Below are 20,388 nucleotides of genomic sequence, written 5' to 3' on the forward strand. Positions count from 1 at the left end.
CAACGTGGATCCCTGTGTAAACTCATCAAGGTCAAAATACTGAACAGCACCAACATCAGAGAATGCCACTGTCACAAGCCCATTAATAATTCCCAGGAAATAAAAACAAAAATAGGTAAAAACAAATTTAGGTAATAAAGTCTAACCTTTTTTTTTTTTTCCTTTTCCTTTGTGCTTAATCTCGTTTCACTTGCTCACAGAGGGCTAGTGCAGAGAGGCTTAGCTCCTGGGGCTTCCGACCAGGGTTCCTAGGGCGGAGAAGGCTCCCGCAACACCTCGGCTGGCGGAACACCTGCAGAAGTGGCGCAGGACACCTCAGTTCAAGATGGCGGTGACGGCTGCAGCGGCAGCGGGCTGAGTGCAGAGACTCTGCTCCCAGCACTGCCACCTGGAGCCGGAAGCACCGCCCCCTGCCCCTCCAGAACCCCGCCCCCTGCCCCTCCAGAACCCCGCCCCCTGCCCCTCCAGAACCCCGCCCCCTGCCCCTCCAGAACTCCGCCCCCTCCTCGCTGATGAGAACCCTACCAAGCGTCCCCTCCCACGGCCTTCCTGGAGAAAGGACACTCTAGAATAGAGCAGGCACCCACTCTCTGATCAAAGAATAAAGATTTCCTTTGCTTCTGAACTGAACTCTTGTTCTATCAGCTCAAGCAATACCAGCCAGAAGGACCCTTGTTGGGGCCCAATTCAGGAGGGTAAGTAACTCCCCACCATGTCCTCCCTGATCTCAAACTGGCTCCCCTGGGGTAACCACTCTCCTGACTATTATGATAATTTGTCCCTGATTTGTTTCATAGCTTTGCCACATAAGCAGGAATCCCTAATCAACGTGAGTTACTTTTGTCTGTGTCTTGTTTCTTCTGTTGCTATGTTGTACCTAGCTGTAGTTTTTAAATTTTCACTACTAAATGTTATTCCATTACATGAATAAAGTTTGTCTAGGCATTTTATTGTAGATAGGTGTTTGGGCAGGATCCCATTTAAGGCTATTATAAGCAATATTGCACATTCCTGTCAGGTGTACCACAGCGCACATAAGTATGCATTTCAGTAACAGAGTATATCTCTGAGAGAAGAATTTCTGGATATGCACATCTGCACATTACTGGATAGTGCCAAGGCATTTTCCCAAAAGTTGGCACCAATGTTCAGAGCCACCAGTTTTTGAAAGTTTCTATTGCTGCATGTTCTCGCCCAAGAATTGTCCTACTTTAAAATATTCTGCAGTCTAGCAGGTAAGCAGTGGTTTCTCACTGAAGTTTTGATGGGATTTTTCTGATTCCCATTGAGGTTAAAAACCATTTAAAACATACGTTGATCATTTAGATTTCCTCATCTATTGAGTGGGCAGCATTTCTTTTTTTCTTTTTTTAAATGTTTTGTACCAATTCTTTTTGGGTAAAAAAGAATTTGGTTAAAATTATTTCAAGTATGGTCTCCCACCCCCATTCATTTCTGCATTGCTGAGTTTAAGATTTAATGAAGATAATAAATTTTGACAAATGTCTCTGTTCACCTATTAAAATTACCACAGGATATTTTCTTTCTCTCTCTCTCTCTCTTTTTTTTGGCTTTTTAGGGCCGCACCCGTAGCACGTGGAGGTTCCTAGGCTAGGTGTTGAATCGGAGCTACAGCTGCCGGCCCATGCCACAGCCACAGTAACATCAGATCTGAGCTGCGTCTGCAACCTACACCACAGCTCAGGGCAAGGCCGGACCCTTAACCCACTGAGCAAGGCCAGGGACCGAACCCGCGACCTCATGGTTCCTAGTCAGATTGGTTTCCACTGTCCCACAACAGGAACTCCAATTTTCTCATTTTTACTATGAAAATACAATAAATTTTGTTAATTTTCTATGTCAACTTCACACTAGAATAAATTCAACTTGGCTTAATATACTATACTTTTTTTTTTTTTTGTCTTTTCAGGGCCACACCCGCAGCATATGGAAGTTCGCAGGCAAGGGGTGGAATCGGAGCTATAGCTGCTGGCCCATACCACAGCCACAACAATGTGGGATCCTTAATTCACTGAGCCAGGCCAGAGATCAAACCCGCATCCTCATGGATATTAGTTGGGTTCGTTATGGCTGAGTCTCGATGAGAACTCCTCCCTTTTCTTTATTGTCATTTTATTATTTTTGTGCGTATTACATTTACTAATATTTTGTTTACATGTTCATCTATACTTGTAGGAGATATTTGCCTACCCTTTTATTTTCTTATACTATCCTTTCTATTTGTTATTAAAGATATGACAGCCTCATAAAATGAGCAGGGAGACTAGTCTTTGAACTATCTGGAAAAGTTTTGTGAAAGAGAGAAGTTACTTGTGTCCCAAAAGTTTGCTGGAACTCAATAATTAAGCCATCTCTGAAATGGAAATTTTCTCTGTGGAAAGTTTTAAAATTAGATTTTTAATTCTGTTAATAGTTATTTAACCAATCATATTTTCTATTTCTTTTTATGTCCATTGCCATAAAGGATAATTTTCCAGGCGTGTCTCTACTTCATTCAAATTTTCAGATTTTGTCATAAAGGTGTACATACTATCCTATGTTATTTTTTCCATTACTATAGGATACACTGTAATGTCCTATTTCTTATTCCTGATTATTATTATTCATGTTTTGACTCTTTTTCTTGATCAGGCTTGGAAAAATAAAAAGTGGGACCGGAGCTCCCATTGTGGCTCAGGAGGTTAAGCGCCTGACACAGTGTCCGGGAGGATGCAGGTTTATTCCCTGGCCTCGCTCAGCTGGTTAAGGATCTGGTGCTGCCACAAGCTGCACTGTAGGTCACAGATGTGGCTCAGGTCCAGTGTTGCTGTAGCTGTGGCGCGGGCCTCAGCTGCAGCTCTGATTCAACCCCTAGCCTGGGAACTTCCATATGCCACCAGTGTGGCCAAAAGAAAAGAAAAGAGAGTAAAAAGTGGGACAAAGAATTGAATGGAATTTCCTTAATTTGATGCAACATATCTAATAAACACCTACAGGGCATGGTGTTTAGTGGGTCTGATAGACCTCTATTGTGTATTTCCAATTTCTGCCATGATCTCACCTTGTGTATGAGACATGCGCCATAAACTCTAACACATGGTTAGCATTAAGCCCTTTCTCTTTTTCCAAGTCTTTCTCATACACAACAGAACATTATCCTCTCAAGGAAAACGTGCAGGTGTTTACTGATAAAACAACTGCACTCAAATAGGAACACTGATGCCCTTGACAACAGTCTGGTCCACCGGCTAATGAGGCCAAACCCTGTGCTGGTGACATGCGTGAAGTCACAGGCTGCCCATCAGCAGAGTCAGTGGAAAATGGACAGTGACAAGTTAGGTCTCCATGAAGTGTGCCCAGAAAATAGATGATGAGCACTCCTGCCATAAAGCAAAAGGAGAGTCGTCTCAACACACCAGCTACCATGATTTTTGTCATTTTTTCAATGTAACTTACAAATGCATCGCTGTTTGTTTTATTATTTTTCATCACTTTTCACTTTATAATAATCCTGTGAGCAGGCATGAGTTCAAAAGAATGAAAAATTAGTGCTACATACTTATCTCTGAGAAAGTTAATGATGACCATGGAACTTGCAAAAACTGTCAACATTTACCAACCACCATGAAGGTTGTAGTGATATCACTGGATACATACAAAGGCAGAAATCTGTGAGGAATTCTAAGCTTCTGTTTCCAAAACAGCTAAGAAAACTGAGTCAGAAAATAACAATTCAACATGTGCTGCTGAAGAAGGTGCTTTTACCCAAGACAAGCCTCTGTGAAGCTTATCTTTCCATTTAGAGCAAATGCCTATCCTTCTAAATAAATGAACATCACTTGTTCTGAGTTGAAGCTTTCATGGGCACAAGAAGTGAAGCAATGCTGGGAGCAGATTTGCTCGATTAGCAGCCCCAGAACTTTGCAGACTGTTAAATGATGCCAGTTTCCTAATACTATTTCCTGATACTTTAAAGAGGAAAAAAGTTAATTCCAATAATGATTTGATTTTCTCATCCAATTGAAGAAATTAGAGTTAAGTTTTTGGTAGATCACTGTGTTGCAGAAGAATGATCTAATTGCGAATGCTATTGTCAACTCAGTTTAAAATTCAGGATGATTTTAAATATTTGGTTTATGGTGGTAATACCAACACAAATTTTGGTGTAACATAACATCATGGCAAAAAAATGATCTCACGAAATTAAGAAACTTACAGGGATTTATTTTCATGTATGTGTATATGTACGTATATTAGTAAACTTGGCCTGTGTCATGCATATATATTTACAAACTTAGCAAGTAAAATTAACCAATATTATTATATCTAATATGTCAGTAAATATTTTGAATAAAAAAGTTAGGAAACTTGCTCTATTATGTGCATTAAATAGATTAAATATCATATGTAATTATAAAGTATATAAAACATGTTAAGTAACTAAATGATATATATTATATGTAGTAAGTATGTTTTAAATAAATATATACTATATGTTATATTTTATGTTTTACATTCTATCCATATATTGTATATTTTTATATTTGTTATATATAACTGGTCAAATCTGATAATTTGTTATTCAAATTTTCTACAATCTTGCAAGATTTTTCATCTTCATGGTCTATCAGTTACCACGAGGTATATTAAAGTGTCCTGTTCTGAATGTAAATTTGTACATTTCTTTTTATAATAATGTCAGTTTTTGTTTTGCATGTTTTAGGGCCATGATGTTAGACAAACATAATCTAGAATTATTTTCTCTTTCTAGTGAATTGACTTTTTATCATTTTGTGAGATCTCTGCTTCTGATAAATGGTTTTCAGCCTTTCTGTAGCTTTAATACTTAGATGTTTCCCAAATCATGTTATGTTATTTCAGGATTTTTTTCCATTTTTCTAAAGTTTTATTGAAGTATAGTTGATTTACAAGGTTGTGATAACTCCTGCTGTACAGCAGAAGGATTCAGTTGTACATGTACGTATATCCATTCTCATTTAGATTCTTTCACCACGTAGATATTACAGAATATTGGGTAGAGGTCTCTGTGCCAAGCAGCAGGTCCCCATTGGCCAATCATTCCATATACCTCAGGGTGCATATGCCAATCCCATCCCCCCAGTCCACCCCTCCCCCCAACCCCACCTGTCCCCTTTGGTAACCATAAGTTTTTCCCAAAGTCTATGAGTCTGTTTCTGTTTTGTAAATAAGTTCATTTGTTATGTACGTTATGTTAATTTGTTTTTTATATGACTTGCCAAGCTTCATCTTTAAACTAAGAGATTTAGTCCACTTAAATTATATTATATCAAAAACGTGTTTAAGTTTAAACCTAACATTTTATTATGTACTATTTGTGCCTCCTATCAAAGTTCCTGTTGTCTCCTGTCTCACTTTCCTTTGGATTGGTTTAGAATTTTTTATTAGTCCATTTTCCTCTCTACCGCCCTGAAAATTTTATACCCTTTTTCTATTATTTTGTGGAAATTATAACATATTTTGGGAGTTCCTGTCATGGCTCAGCAGAAACAAATCTGACTAGCATCCCTGAGGATGCAGGTTCAATCCCTGGCCTCACTCAGTGGGTTAAGGATCCGGTGTTGCTGGGAGCTGTGGTATAGGTCACAGACGTGGCTCGGATCTGGCATTGCTGTGGCTCTGGTGTAGGCTGGCGGCTATGGCTCTGATTAAACCCCTAGCCTGGAAACCTCTATAGGCCATAGGTATGGCCCTAAAAAAAAAAAAAAAAAAAAAAAAAGACCAAAAAAAACCACATATTTTATTTACTCACCAAAACTGAATATTAAATGACCTTTTCCCTTCTCCCCACACACATAATGCAAGAACATTGGAATACATGAAAACATTTACCCCTTCCCCATTTATAGTATATTACCATTATATATAATTTTTATTATTAAATAGAATGTTAATATACACATGTATTAATTGCATATTAAATATATAAATTATGTTGCTATATGTTGTATGCATATTATATATTTTTATACACATTATATATGTAATTTTAAATCTCACAAGATATTTTATCATTTTATTCAGCCAATATTCATTCAGACTTACCAAATACTTGTCCTTTTATTGTTTTTACTTTTCCCTTCATCTCCAGCTTTCTATCTATAATTTATTTTCTTATAAAAAATTAACATTATCTTAGAAATAATTAACAGTCTCTAATTTCTTTTACTCCAAGTATTCCTATATCTGTATCTTTATTTCAAATCATTATTAAGGATATTTTCAATAAAATAGAATTTTTAGTTGGCTGACATTTCAGCACATTAAATATATAATTTTATAGTCTTCTAGCTTCCATTAATACTGTGAAGTCATCTCTCAGTCAAGTCTTCTAGATGTTTTTAAGGAAATTTGTCTTTTTTTTCTCTGTTTTTAATATTTAAAAATATTTTTTTTGTCCTTGATTTTTTTTCTTTTCTTTTCCTTTTTTTTTTGTCTTTTTGCCTTTTCTAGGGCCACTCTCACGGCATATGGAGGTTCCCAGGCTAGGGTTCGAATCGGAGCTGTAGCCGCCAGCCTATGCCAGAGCCACAGCAACGCAGGATCCAAGCCACGTCTGCGACCTACACCACAGCTCACGGCAACGCCGGATCCTTAACACACTGAGCAAGGGCAGGGATCGAACCAGCAACCTCATGGTTCCTAATGGGATTTGTTAACCGCTGAGCCACGACGGGAACTCCACGTCCTTGATTTTCTGATATGTCTAGTGAGGATTTCCTTTTAGTTAGGATTGCAGTTTTTGAATCTGTATATTTCATAAGTTACAGAAAAGCCTGTCATTGTCTTTTTCAATAGATTTCAGGGGCTCTTATCTCTCACACACACACAACTATGTGAGGAGATAGCTTGTTGATTAGCTTGACTATAATAATTTCACTATATAGATATCAAATCATGATATATATTTTAAAGATTTTTAAACAATTTTTGTTTAAAAATACATTTTAAAATTATGAAGTCCCAAGAGTCTGGAAAGAGAGTTGGATCCTTTTCAGGAGACCCATCAGTAATGCCCTGTATCCCTTCTGATTTGTCTCCTCTGTCTCATCATCACACAGAAGCTTCATCTGTCTGGGTATCAGAAAAAGTGCCTCTGACTCAAAGTACAATCTTCCAAATCTATTATATAAATTCTGCCCACTGATCTCAGGACTAAGGCCCTCTGATGCTCAAATTCCAGATTCTTGCAACTCACAAGCCAAGAAATTCACTCCTGTTGCAAACCATGCTCTAAAAACCTTCCCTGGAGCTAATGAATGGCCTTGAGTCAGTGGAAGGAGATCAAGAGTTCAAGGTAAGAAGCAATAAGGAGACACACTTGCCAACGCAGTTAATACTTTTATTGGAATATGTTAAGCTTGAAGTTATCAGATTGTGTTCTACAGAAGCCTAAGAAATAATAATGATGATAAACATGATTTTTAAATTGTCACATTATTTGCTAATATAAACGGGGTATGTAATTTATTAATAGGAAGAAACTACACTGACGTCTGCTTTTGTATTTTGGGAATGAACAGTCTCCAGCCATTGAACCACTGAAACCTCAAAAAGCAAATTGTTGGAGCCCTGTCCAGTCCCCTCTGAGAATCTCCAGAGCTGGTTAGAGGAAGAACTTTTCCCTGGGGAGCCATCCAGCTGGGAGCATGAACAGGGTCGTGGAAAGGCCACAGAACTGTCCTCGTTGGGAGACAGACGAGAGTTACACAGTTTCTCAGAGCTTGTTTCTCCCATGTACCCCCCACAAACGGAAATAGAAATCCCTGCTTCTCAGGGTTACTTGAGAACCAGTGACCTAATGCAGGCAGTAGGACATAGCAAAGCCCTGGACACAGAGTATGTCAGCCATCTGTCCTTGTCTTTCTTCTAACCAGTCTCCAGACCTCCTGGAAAGGACTCTTCCAGCTCAGACTGAATCACAGGCTCCACAAGATTCTCAATCTACATCCATGTATGCAGGGCTATGCCCCCCCCATAAAGGTATCTTTTGTGCATACGTTTGATGCCCATAAGCACATCTTCTTCTAAACAGCTTCTCCTCGTCTCCCCCTGCCTTCTCATCTTTACAGGGTTCAGATTGGCTCTGACCCTAAAACAACTTACTTTTGTTTTGGATCGTCCTCCATGGGAAACGTTTTTATAGAATATGGCAGAGAGGCTGACAGCCTAATGGAGAATCTCTCGCACGTCTTCAAATGCTGCCATTATCCGTCAGTCACACTACAGAGCATGGCATGCATAAGGAACAGCTGCTTTATTAGCCTGATGGAGCAGGCAGCAAATATAAAATGATAGGATGTGGCCACAGACCAATTGCAGGAAAACGTGCCCATGTGGGCCAAATCATGGGTGCCACTGACATAATGCCAGAGATGAATTCTCATTAGCATCCATTTCTTTATCCGGAAAACTCTGGGAGATGACAGAGCACGGGAGCCAACCCGCCCTGCAGGGAAGACAACCGGGTCCAGCCTGAACTCTGCTGTCTGTTGGTAACAGATTGACGTCCCCCTGTACAGAGATGTTACTCAATAAACATGTAAAGTGAATAAAAATAAACATTGCAAGCCTGTTTTTCATGTTCAATTAGTGAGGATATTTGCAGATTTGTTTCATGGCTTTAATCCAAACATATTCCCCTTCATCTTTTTCTGAAACAGGTGGATTTCTGTGTGTGACGTTACCTATCTACCTATCTCAGGAGTATTTGTTTATGGCCTGTGGAGAATGGTCACTGGTTAGCCAGCAAGCCAGTAAACCTCATATGACAGAAGTAAATGAAAGATGATCAAAAACGCATCCTCTATGCTGGTTTGAGAGTCGGAATCCCCACATTCCAGCTGATAGAACACACATCGTTAAATACATAACAAATTGCTATTGCCTCTCCCAATGTTATTTTGACCTTTCCTTTTCAAAATGCAATATTTATGTGATTTCATTTTGTCTTATTAATGACTTTGGGGTCCATAAGGATGTCACAGAATACCATACTGATGAAATTATCAAATTACTGAGAATGTGCCTCAGACTCTGTCCAGCCAAATTAAAGTTGAATATTTCGTGGGAAAAAAACTTTGCTCAGTGACCTCGCCATGTCTCCTCTCCAAATTCTTTAAGAGAGTATTTCCAGTCAATTTTTATTTCCCTGCCCAATGCCAATTTCCTATTTCACTTTGTGGGTATTCAGACAACATTAGACATAACATTTTACACTAATTCACCACAATCAGTTCAGGCTGGCTGTATATACAGTGACCTTGTTTCTGAACCAAAAATAGGACGCATAGGCTGCCAGCAAGGCAGACGGCTTTGTATCCACTTGTATCAGCCTCTCCTCCATCAAATGAGTCCTCAAAATTGCCACTGGGGTTATCTTCATAAAACTGAGATTGATCAAGCCATTCCCATGCTTTAAGCCTTTTAAAATCTCTCCTTTTCATATAGGATAAAATCTAAACTTCTGGATCAAGCAAGCAAAGCTCCAAATAGCCTGGCTCAAGACATCTCTTTCACTGTTCTTCTCATAAACCCGTCTGTCCAGCCATTCGGAACATCTTACCATGTCTTTTTTTTTCTTTTTTTGGGCCACACCAGCAGCATATGGAAGGTCCCAGTCCAGGGATCGAATCTGAGCACAGCTGTGATGATGCCAGATCCTTAACCTACTATGCCACAGCAGGAACTCCCCAAAATCTTAAACATGTCTTAACTCAGCCTTTCCTAGATTCCATATCTTTTCACCTTTATCCTTTCTTTGGAAATCTTTTTCCACACTACACACACACACCCACACACACCACTCAGACACACATAAGCACGAGTGCACAAGCAGATGTACTTATCCTTCAAGACAAATTCTTTCCCATATTCTCCCATACACGTAGTTATTTCTAAACAACTTATCTATGCCTGCATCAAAGCATTCACCACATTTTATATCAAGTTATCGCTTTATATATTTAGGTGCTCTCCTAAGCTGGCATGCAGTACAGTTTTGACTTAACCATATTAAGGAATAACTCCAAAATCTAACAGTCTGCTGGATGCCAGAGTCTGTTTTCTCCCCACTGTCATTAAGTAGGTTCTATCATGGACAAGACAACCACTTGGGGGAGATGTTGTAAAGATGGTGCCAGGGCTGGGGGGGGTGAGGGTACTGACTAGTGACCTTAAACCACTCCAAAAGCATTAATTTCTTTAGTAACTCTTCCAAACCTAAGATGATGAGTGCAACAACAGAAATAATCAGCATCAAAACTGTCTAGTTGTTTCATCAATAACCAGCCGTTGTAAAACCAGGGCTTCCCTTAAGTTTCACTGTGTGAAAGGCAGCATCCTTAGAGCTGTTCTTTAGATTGAAATTCTACATGAGACACAGCTTGGGTTTAAGAGCTGTGACTTTTTCTATCTCTAGAAAGCTAATTAAAGTTCTATCACTCCCATTCTTGTTAGTTACTTAAGTTTAAGACCGTGTACCTAGTGGAGAAGTGTGAGGTGTTAGAGAGGGTTCATTTGGAGAGAAGCTGATCCCAAAGAAAAAGTACCAAGAAGGCTTTCTTTTCCTTCCACCGAAGTTCTCTTTGAACACAAATGTAAACTCTAGGCAAAATGCTTTGGCCCAAATAATTAGACTCCTGCTGACAATCAGAGGCAATGGTGGACTGATGTCAAGCCAGGGGACACGCAGGGTGGGGGTTAACACAGAATTCTGGGGCTGATTAGACAGCAGACTTACACCATGCCACACCCAATTCTGGAGTCTGTATTTCAATGGCAGAAGATGATGATGATAATGTGTGGAGCCATATCTTCAGTCTTGATCAAAGACAGAGAACAAGATACTTTTAAAAGAATTCCTAAAGAACAGAAGGGGGTTCTCCCTCTCTTGTCTCTTCACCAACACCTAAAAAAGAGAGAGAAAGGACTATTATCTTCAACAAGCCAATCTTTGGCATTTTCAGTTTGCATCCAGCTGAGGTGAACCTATTTTGTCTCCTCTCCTCCTGGCAGTAAAACAATAAAAATCGAAGCCTCTAGTGAATTTCCAATATAATGCAGTATGGTGCCCACCTTTGTTGCCAGAGCCCAAGACCCTGCCCCAGGCTTGGGAACCCCACGTGTGGCTCTCCAATCAATCTCTTACCATGGATGGCTGGAACCTGGGGAAGGTACCTTCACTTGACATAAGTTGTTTTAGCCTTGTCCTGAGTCTAAGGCCAGTTCTGTCCTGGGCATTCTGTCACACTTCGGGGATACTTCGTCTCTTCGGTTCTAAGCCCAGGTTCCCACTAACTGCAGTGACTTGAACTAGAATCCTGTCCCACCTCTCTCCTCAGGGGCCTCCATACCACCACAGGGATGCTAACACAGTTTTTCCAGAAGCAATCACCTAAACCAAACCTAGGTCATCCAAAAGGCATAGACAAGAGGCAATCAGAAAAGAAGTTTCTAGGAGAAGAGAAGTATTGGAAAACATTGATCACAGCATCTGATGAAAAATTTTCATCATTTCCAGATAGTAAAAATTATCAAAATAACAGCAATTCACAGTTGCTCTTTCCTTATCAATGCATTTGAAGAAAATCACAGGTCTTGGTCCAAAGGTGCTTGTTCAGCTATGAAATTCAGTTCCTCAGAAGCTCCACAGTTTGTGGGTTTTTAAACTGCCTCTTTCTGAAATCACTGAAGTCATCCAGTGGTTATGTACAAGCCAAACAAAAATTATTCTGAGATAAATGTTACTTAGGCTGAATTATTTTAATGTAAGATATGTTAACAATAGCTTCTCAAAATTGTAAACATGGAGAGCTCAGGGAGCAATGTTAGGAAATGTTTTGTCAAATAAACAACCTGGTTTTTGGCCCATTTTTCTGCTGAAACAATAGAAACCCAAGGGACATATACAGAGAAAGCAGCAAAGGCCATAGCAGCATTTTGAATCCCATACCTAGCCTGTTTCACTTCCTTCTTGCAATTACCATCCTACTTGCCTCTATCCTAGTGGTAAAAAGCCAAACCAAAACCTCAAAATCAGGTATTAAAACCCAAGATTATTTATAGCTGCCCAATTTCTTTTGGGGGGCCATGCCCATGGCATGGGCAAATTTTCAGGCCCGGGATCAAACTTGCACCCCAGCAGTGATGCAAGCCTCAGGCAACACTGGATCCTTAACCCGCTAAGGCACCAGGGAACTCCTATAGCTGCCCCATTTCTTATGACATGGTTACGTTAGATTTGATCCAGTTCTAAATGACCAGGAAAATCAAGTATGAAGCATCTTATTCAACCTACTTCTCTATCTGGACCACTCTGCAGTACTTCAACATGTGTGCTTTCTCTCTGGTGGGAAAAAAAAAAAAAAATGCAAAGATAGATGACATCACCTGAAAAGCAAAAGACCTGAGGGCCTAAACTTATCGAGGCAGTTTAATCACCTGCAAGCCGTTTATCATTCAACATCATAACACAGGGCCTTAAAAAGCCTGCTCTGATGTTTTCATTTGTCCTGTGATAGAGTGCTCACTGCATGGGAAAGTAATAGCCCAATGCAATCACACTTTGCTGTGCATCGTCTGGACACTGGACATCGCAGGGCTCCCCAGTTCGCTCACCAGGACAGAGCCGGTCTCTTCCCCTCAGGAAGGTTCTCAACCTTTGGACACCCAGCTTCCCCGCCACCCTCTGAATGAGACAGACCAGGGCCTGGGTATCTCTTCCAAAGTTACACAGTGATTCAGTCACAGAGCTGTGTGGGACATCACAGGAAGGCTACACTGACCTTTCAGCACCATTGCTGATGCTGGCATATTGCCTTGAAATTCAGTCCAAAGACTGGGTGTGTACTGCCTTCCAGAAAATGAAGGTAGCCTCATTTGTGGATGCTACATAATAGTTTTCCCTATGGGCAATCAGTGACCCCCCAACCCCTGGAAGGTCTCTAAAGAGGTGTAAATCTTTTTTCTGTAGAAACAAGCCACCTTCCTGGCTGTTCTGCTTTTGACTAGCTTGGGGCAAAAATCTCTTGTTCCAGGCAAAGTAGATGTTATTATCATCATTTTATAAATAAAGAAATGGAAAAGCTGAGAGGTAGAAAGACCTGCCTACTACACACCGAAAAGTGGCGGGTCCAAAATAAGGATTAAGATTTTCTACCTCTAAGCTTTTTTTCTGATTTTAAAATGTATTTTCCTATTGTGTTGTGGAAAGCAGGATGTCCTCTTGAAAACATAAAAAGCAGTTTATTTTAGAAAAGTGGTTCTCAAAGTATGGTTTCTGAATGAGCAGCTTGAGAATCTTTTAGTCTGAAATGCAAATTCTCAGCCCTGACCCTAGACCTAGAAAATCAGAACTTCTGGGCATGGACCAGCCTTCCAGGTAATTCTGAAAGTTTAAGAACCACTGCTTTAGAAAAAAGCCAAACTGTAAACCCTTCCCCCAAAATCTTGTTGAAATAGAACCTCATAAAAGTATTAAAAAAAAAAACCCTCAAATGTAAATCAGAGAGAAGTAATTTTGGAGACAGATTGCCAAAGGTGGGTTCTTTTGGGTCAGAAAATAATCATTGGACAACTGAAGCAAATCATTCCTAAATATTTTTCTCTCTTGAGGAGAGAAGACATTTAAGTAAAAGTGGAGGCAGGCACCAGAAATTGTTTAAAGAAAATATGTGGAAGAAAGATAACTCTCAGGTAAGAATGATACTAGGATTTAACTAGGTCCTCAAAATAACAGAACATGTTCAAAAAACAAAAAACAAAAAAAAAAAAAAAAGGAAGGAGTTCCCGTCATGGCGCAGTAGTTAACAAATCCGACTAGGAACCATGAGGTTGCGGGTTCGATCCCTGCCCTTGCTCAGTGGGTTAACGATCCGGCGTTGCTGTGAGCTGTGGTGTAGGTTGCAGACGCGGCTCGGATCCCGCGTTGCTGTGGCTCTGGCGTAGGCTGGCAGCTACAGCTCCGATTAGACCCCTAGCCTGGGAAACTCCATATGCTGCGGGAGCGGCCCAAGAAATAGCAAAAAGACAAAAAACAAAAAACAAACAAACAAACAAACAAAAAAATAACAGAACATGTGAAAAAAAAAAAAAAAAGCCCTTAGGAGGGAGATGGACAGGTTTACCAAGTCTGCTTTCCTTTTCACTTGAATACACAGCCCAGCCTCTCTGGTAGTAGAGTGTGGCCCCAGGACCGAGTTCTGACCCTGGATATGTGAGCTAGGTGGATGCTTCTTTCAGTCCAGCCCATTAAAAAACCCTCTGTCAAAATGCTCACTCTTCTCACACCAGCCAGCTGCAAGCAGAGGGTTCAGCAGAGGCCTCCATGGCTTTAAGGGACAGTGGATTCGCAAGCGAGAAGGACCCAAGTTCGTACATCAACCTAGGGAAGGCCACCCGTTCTACCACGCATCTACACAAAAACATGGTATGAATGAGACAAACTCCACCGGTTAAGCTGGTGAGGCTTGGGGGTTGTCACAGACAGCACCATGTATAATCTAAGTCTTTACCAGAGTGATTAAAATAAATGCATAAAATAAATGCATATTTAGCCAAAGCAGCAATGTTTCATAGCAAGTTCTGAAGCCTACCCCTAAAATGGCTTCAGAGCAGCAGCTATGGAATCCCCTAAAGATCAAAGGGTGTTCCAGGAATTATCAGCCAAAGACACTTCCAGTTTGTTTTCTCTGTGGGCCCTCCCGGATGACACAGGCTCTCCCTGCTCCTCTTTACCAGGTTGTCCCTTCTGGAATTTGCCATTATAACCATACAATGCTTAGCAGATGGAAAGGCAGTCTACTTAGTCTTTAGTTTAAGTCTAAACCTAATCCTTGACCACAAACATCATGGTGGATGTTTGCAGAAATCTCTACATCTCTCCTCAGTCACACCTTTTGTCATATCTATATCTATTTTCCTTGAAGATGTCACACGTCTTGTCAGTATTCATTCACGGATTAAAAAATTATTTGTTCAAAACAAAAATTCTAATTTGAAAAGATACATGCACCCCCCAATTCCAATATTCCTAGCACACTATTTACAAGAGCCATGACATGGAAGCAAGCTAAGTGTCCATCAACAAATGAATGGATAAAGTAGATATCATACACCACACACACACACACACACACACACACACACACACACACACACACACACACAATGGAATACTACTCAGCCACTAAAAAGAATGGAATAATGCCATTTGCACCAACATGGATGGACCTAGAAATTATCTTACTAAATGAAGTCAGTCAGACAGAGAAAGACAAATACTATATAATATAACTTACATGTGGAATCTTAAAAAAAAATACAAATTGATGTATAAAACAGATACAGATGCACAGACATAAAAAGCAAATTTATGGTTACCAAAGAGGAAAGTGGGGATTAATTAGCAGTAGAGGATGAATAGATACACACTACTATATATAAAATAGATAAACAATAAGGATGTACTGTATAGCACAGGAAGCTAACTACCTTCAATATCTTGTAATAACCTATAATGGAAAAGAATCTGAAGTTTATATATTTGGAACTGAATCACTTTGCTTTGTACCCAAAACTTATACAATATTGTAAATCAACTATACTTCAATAAAACAAAGTAACAATTTAAAAAATTATCTGTTCAAAGACTTCCACAGGCCAAAGCTGTTAGTTTCTCTGGGTACAGCAATGAACATAAGTGTATAAGACAGTATGGGAAATAGACAAAACATTTTTTCAGCTTCTACACAGCTTTTTTGGCCATTCCTGTGGTATGCAGAAGTTTCCAAGCCAGGGATTTAACCCATGCCACAGCAGCAACCTGAGCCATAGCAGTGACCTGAGCCACGCAGTGACAACAGTGGATCCTTAACCCACTGAGCCACTAGGGAACTCTATGAAACTTTTGACACAGATGAATCCACCCTTGGTTTCCATCACACAACTCTCTCCTTGTATATGCCTATTCTCTGGCACTTCCTCTTCTCTCTGCTTTGTACAGCCATCCCTCTCTATCCAATAATTAAATGATATTAAATGATGGCCCTTCCTCATATATCTATCTTAGCTTTTCTATCTTTCCAATTTCTATATTCAGGCTATTATATCCATATCAACAACTTCAACTTTCACCTATTCACACATTTCTCAAAAATGTGTGAATATTCCTCAGGTGCAGAGCTTCCTTTGGCATTCCAGACTCACATAACCAATTAAACATGTCTACCTGGATATCTCGAAGGCACTTCAAAACAGAACATAACACAAAGTCCAATTTATTGTTTCTGGCTTCATACCCCACTTTGAGGTGTTTTTGCAGGGATCATTATCAGTGAATGACATGAGCTTCGATTCTGATAAGTCAGTCAGGAATTTAAGAATCATCTTAACACCTCCTTCTCTTTCACCCCCATATCTACCCCAAAGCTATGCCTTATTGATATGACTTCCAAACTATCTCGTGGATCTGTTTATGCACTCTATCTCTTCGGCAGAATCCCGACCCAAACTGCCCACAGCTCTTGCTTCAATCATGGCATTACTTTTCCCAACTACACCACCACGAAGCAGACTATTCTCTACAAGACAGAGTGATTTTTTTTTTTTCAAATTAAAAACCTGATCACATCATTCCACTTTTACCTAAAACTCATCAGAGGTTCCGCATCAATCCTAGGCTAAAAATACAAATTCTTAGCATCCCTCACAAGATTCTGCCTAGGCCTGGATCCTACTTGCCTGCCTGGCTTCATCTCAAAACCGTCCTTCCACTTCCGCTCTGTAAGCCAACCACACTGGCTTTTTGAAAGGGCAGGTCCCTCCAGCCATGGAAGCTGGAACAGACAGATTCTTTAGTCTCAATTTCCCTATTCATCTCATCTTCCTTTCACCTCTTCTTTCAGATTTTTTCTCACCTTGTTGCCCTTTCTCAGGGATGCTAAGGTGACCTCTATATTGCGGTAGTTGCCTCATTTCTAAGTCTTCCTAGAATGGCTCTCTCTCCACAATAATGAGAGCTGTACATTTGCGTAAGTTGTAGGATTCTTTGATTAACGTCTATTGCCCTCTCTAAACTGCAAGCAGCCCCACGACATCAGGAACTGTGTCTACTTCTGCCCCACCATGTATCCCAAGTCTCTCACTCATTTAACAAATATTTATGTATCGGGACTATATTCTAGGTGCTGAGGACACAGTAACAACAAAGACAGAGATGTTTCCACCAATTGTGGTTGACATAGGAGATTGACAATGACAAATACGCTTTTTAAAAAAAGAAAAATACCAGATAATAACAAGTGCTATGCAGAGAATTAAAAGAGGACGGCATGACAGAATGTGACTTGATGTTTACTTCCAATTGAAAGAAGACCTTTTTGGAGTGGTGAAATTGAAAATTTCAGATTTTGAGTGACAAGATGCACCCCGTCGGGTGAAGACTAATGAACTGAACATTCCAGGCAGAGAGAATAACTACTGCAAAGGCTCGTAAGATGGGAGCCAACACCTGGCTCATGGCCAGGCTCATTATGAAGGTCCAATAAATGCTAATTGACTGTTGTCAGATAAGTGGGGCCCATTGAGGGGCCAGCCACCAGGCTTCTCCTCTTTAGCCTGTGAGAGATGGAGGAGATGGAGGGGACAAAGGAGAAAGGGGCAGGGGACATGAATGGTATCTGCTGTAGTTGCTGTTGACGGATAAGATCCTCAGCACTGCTCTCCTGGGAAGCGAGGTGTGACACATTGATTTTTGTAGTTTCTATCGTGAGACAAGGATGACTGGTCTTATGGACAAGACTGATTCAGTAACTTGTGCACAGTAAGACTCAGGACAGGCTGAAGGACAGCTGCATCTGCTGTAGCTATTACTGTTTTGTTCAAATTATAGTTGAATCCAAGAAATGGCTTTGAACTCAGCACAATACGGTTAAAACTATTTTCTTGATTTTCTTTCTTTTTTTTTTTTTTTTGGTCTCTTTAGGGCTACACCTGCAGCATATGGAAGTTCCCAGGCTAAGGGTTGAATCCTAACTAGAGCTGCTGGCCTACGATGGCCACAGCAACGCAGGTCCCAGCCAATCTGCAACCTGCACCACAGCCCACGACAACACTGGATCCTTAATCCACTGGGCGAGGCCAGGGACCAAACCCACATCCTCAGGTATGCTAGTTGGTTTTGTTATCGCTGAGCTACAACAGGAACTCCCTTGATTTTCTTGATTTAAGGTTCTCCTTTCAGCTAAGTGTGTAAACAAATTCATAATATCTAAAAGATACTCTGCACATAAAATACAATTTTTAAGTCTAGAATCATCTCATGTCTTCTTCCCTGCCCTTGGGTACGCTCTCAAATTGCTGTTGTCCTTGGTTATTTTGCTCCTCCTCTAACTCTGGAGTAGCAATAAAACTTTACATATGGAATGATGAATAAGACATATTCTTCCCTAGGCAGAAAATGGGATCAAAGCAAAGTATGTTACTCAAACCATCAGACTTTATCAAAAGCAAATGCTTCTTCTCAAGATGAACTAAAATATTTATGGTTTAAAGAAAATATGATCTGGGAAAGTTCTTTAAAGTGTTATTCAATTACATAAATAAATTATTCTATTGAAGAAAATTTTTAAAACCACCAGGTTTCAGATTTTTTTCCTAAATGACTGTGTGTGTGTGGTGTGTGTGTGTTATAAGAAAGAGGGATTTTTGGAAATATTTTAAGGGAAACTGTTTAAATGAAAAAGGCTATGTGCCTTTCTTTTTGAAAGATAACTTTTGATGACAGAACTTGAAGATGCTTCACTTACTCCAGATCATTATCCTTAATGAACTAATAATCAACTTGTCCAATGGAAGCTCCTTTGGAACTTATTCTCCCTGCACCTCAGCCATCTAGTCTGTAAGACAGTGATAACCTTACCTCCCTCACATTTGAATAATGCCAACAGCATCTAATACATCACCTACCTGCGAAGGTGTAAAAGCAAAGATAACATTTTCTAATGGCATGACGTCTTCCTACGAGGAGAATGAGACTTTACAACTTGAAGGTAGGCAGTAGGAAACATGTTCAGATGAAACACACAACCCACAGGGTACTGAGGACTTGACCTAAGTTGTTCTCCACTCTAGCTGATCATCAGAATCACTTGGGGAATATTTTTTCAAGTATAGATTCTCAAGGGAATCTGATACGAAGGCAGGTGTGGCAACAGTAAGTTGGAGAATATATTATAACAACTAATGCCCTAAAGTGTTTTTCACTCATTCACTCTTATAAAGCTCGTGACAACTTTTACCGTATTGAAAGGAGAACAGAATTTGGAGTTAAAAGAACTAGCCTTTTAGTTCCTACCCTGTCACTGTTCAGGCACACAAAGAACGTAACTTCTGTGGACCTCACTTTTTTCACCTAGAAAATGGAAATAAAATCCAGTTATATCTGCCCGGCGCCTATTATTAGGCATCTTCTAAATGCCCAAGTACTTGCTTAAATAAAGTATAATTATTAAAAATGAGAAATAGTGTCATGATTGGATGGGTTATATGTCCTAAGTATCTTTATTAAATAAAATTAAATATTATTTATTTATTTTATTTATTTAATAAATATTAAATAAACCTAAATGAAAATCTGGGCATCTAAAGATGTATGCGTATCCATGTGTGTGTGTATGTGTGTATTTATGACAATATTAGAGATAAGCTGGGCCAAACAAGACTTCAGATGGCAATTACTTTAATGGCGCTCACTTATTTTTTTAAGGTTTCCAATCAGTTGCATGAATTCAGATTGAGTGTTAAAGGAAATATGTCAGTTTTAAATCTGAACTCTGGAAGAAAATTCATTTTCTAGAATGAAATACAATATTTATATATTAAAGTATTTGGGAAAACCACTGTCATTCTTTACCTTTATATGTTGCATTGTGAATTATTCTAAGAGTGTACTTATACTAAGAAACTATAATGGGATTCTTACTCCTCCTCTATAAAATAATTTTAATTTTTGGTTGGTTTTACTTTAATAGTTTCCATTCTTCTAAATCACCACCTAAATTAGATTTTATAGTAAATGGGAGCACTTATAAAAGAAAAGAATGAAATTAAAAAGTCATGTGGTTTTTAATGCATATGCTACAGAAACGAATTCTTTTCCTGTGGATATAGAATCAAAATTCACTTATGAGCCTACATTATGGGTTATAAGACAATTGCAATGGTTATGTGAAATGAGCATATAATGATAATGCCAGCTTTAAGAAGAATATATATGACACTTCATTTGGAGAATGGACAGTGACCACTTATGGTCTGAAATTAAAATATCCTCCTATTATTTTCTTAACT

The 20,388-nt window shown here is 39.5% G+C and overlaps 1 long non-coding RNA gene across 1 annotated transcript in view; it reads right to left on the bottom strand.

Moving 5' to 3' along the window:
• LOC146404220 (uncharacterized) overlaps window positions 1-333 on the bottom strand; it is a 110,761-nt gene extending 110,428 nt beyond the window's left edge. Inside the window, exon 1 of the long non-coding RNA XR_014843147.1 lies at window positions 147-333. This is a non-coding gene — a long non-coding RNA (uncharacterized LOC146404220). The remainder of the gene's footprint in view (window positions 1-146) is intronic.
• Window positions 334-20,388: the final 20,055 nt, after the last annotated feature.

Source organism: Sus scrofa, chromosome 4, assembly GCF_054392235.1.
Source record: "Sus scrofa isolate SSC_HxYL_T2T_F1_AM1 chromosome 4, Sscrofa_HxYL_maternal_Yorkshire_Landrace_v2.0, whole genome shotgun sequence".
Classification (NCBI taxonomy): domain Eukaryota; kingdom Metazoa; phylum Chordata; class Mammalia; order Artiodactyla; family Suidae; genus Sus; species Sus scrofa.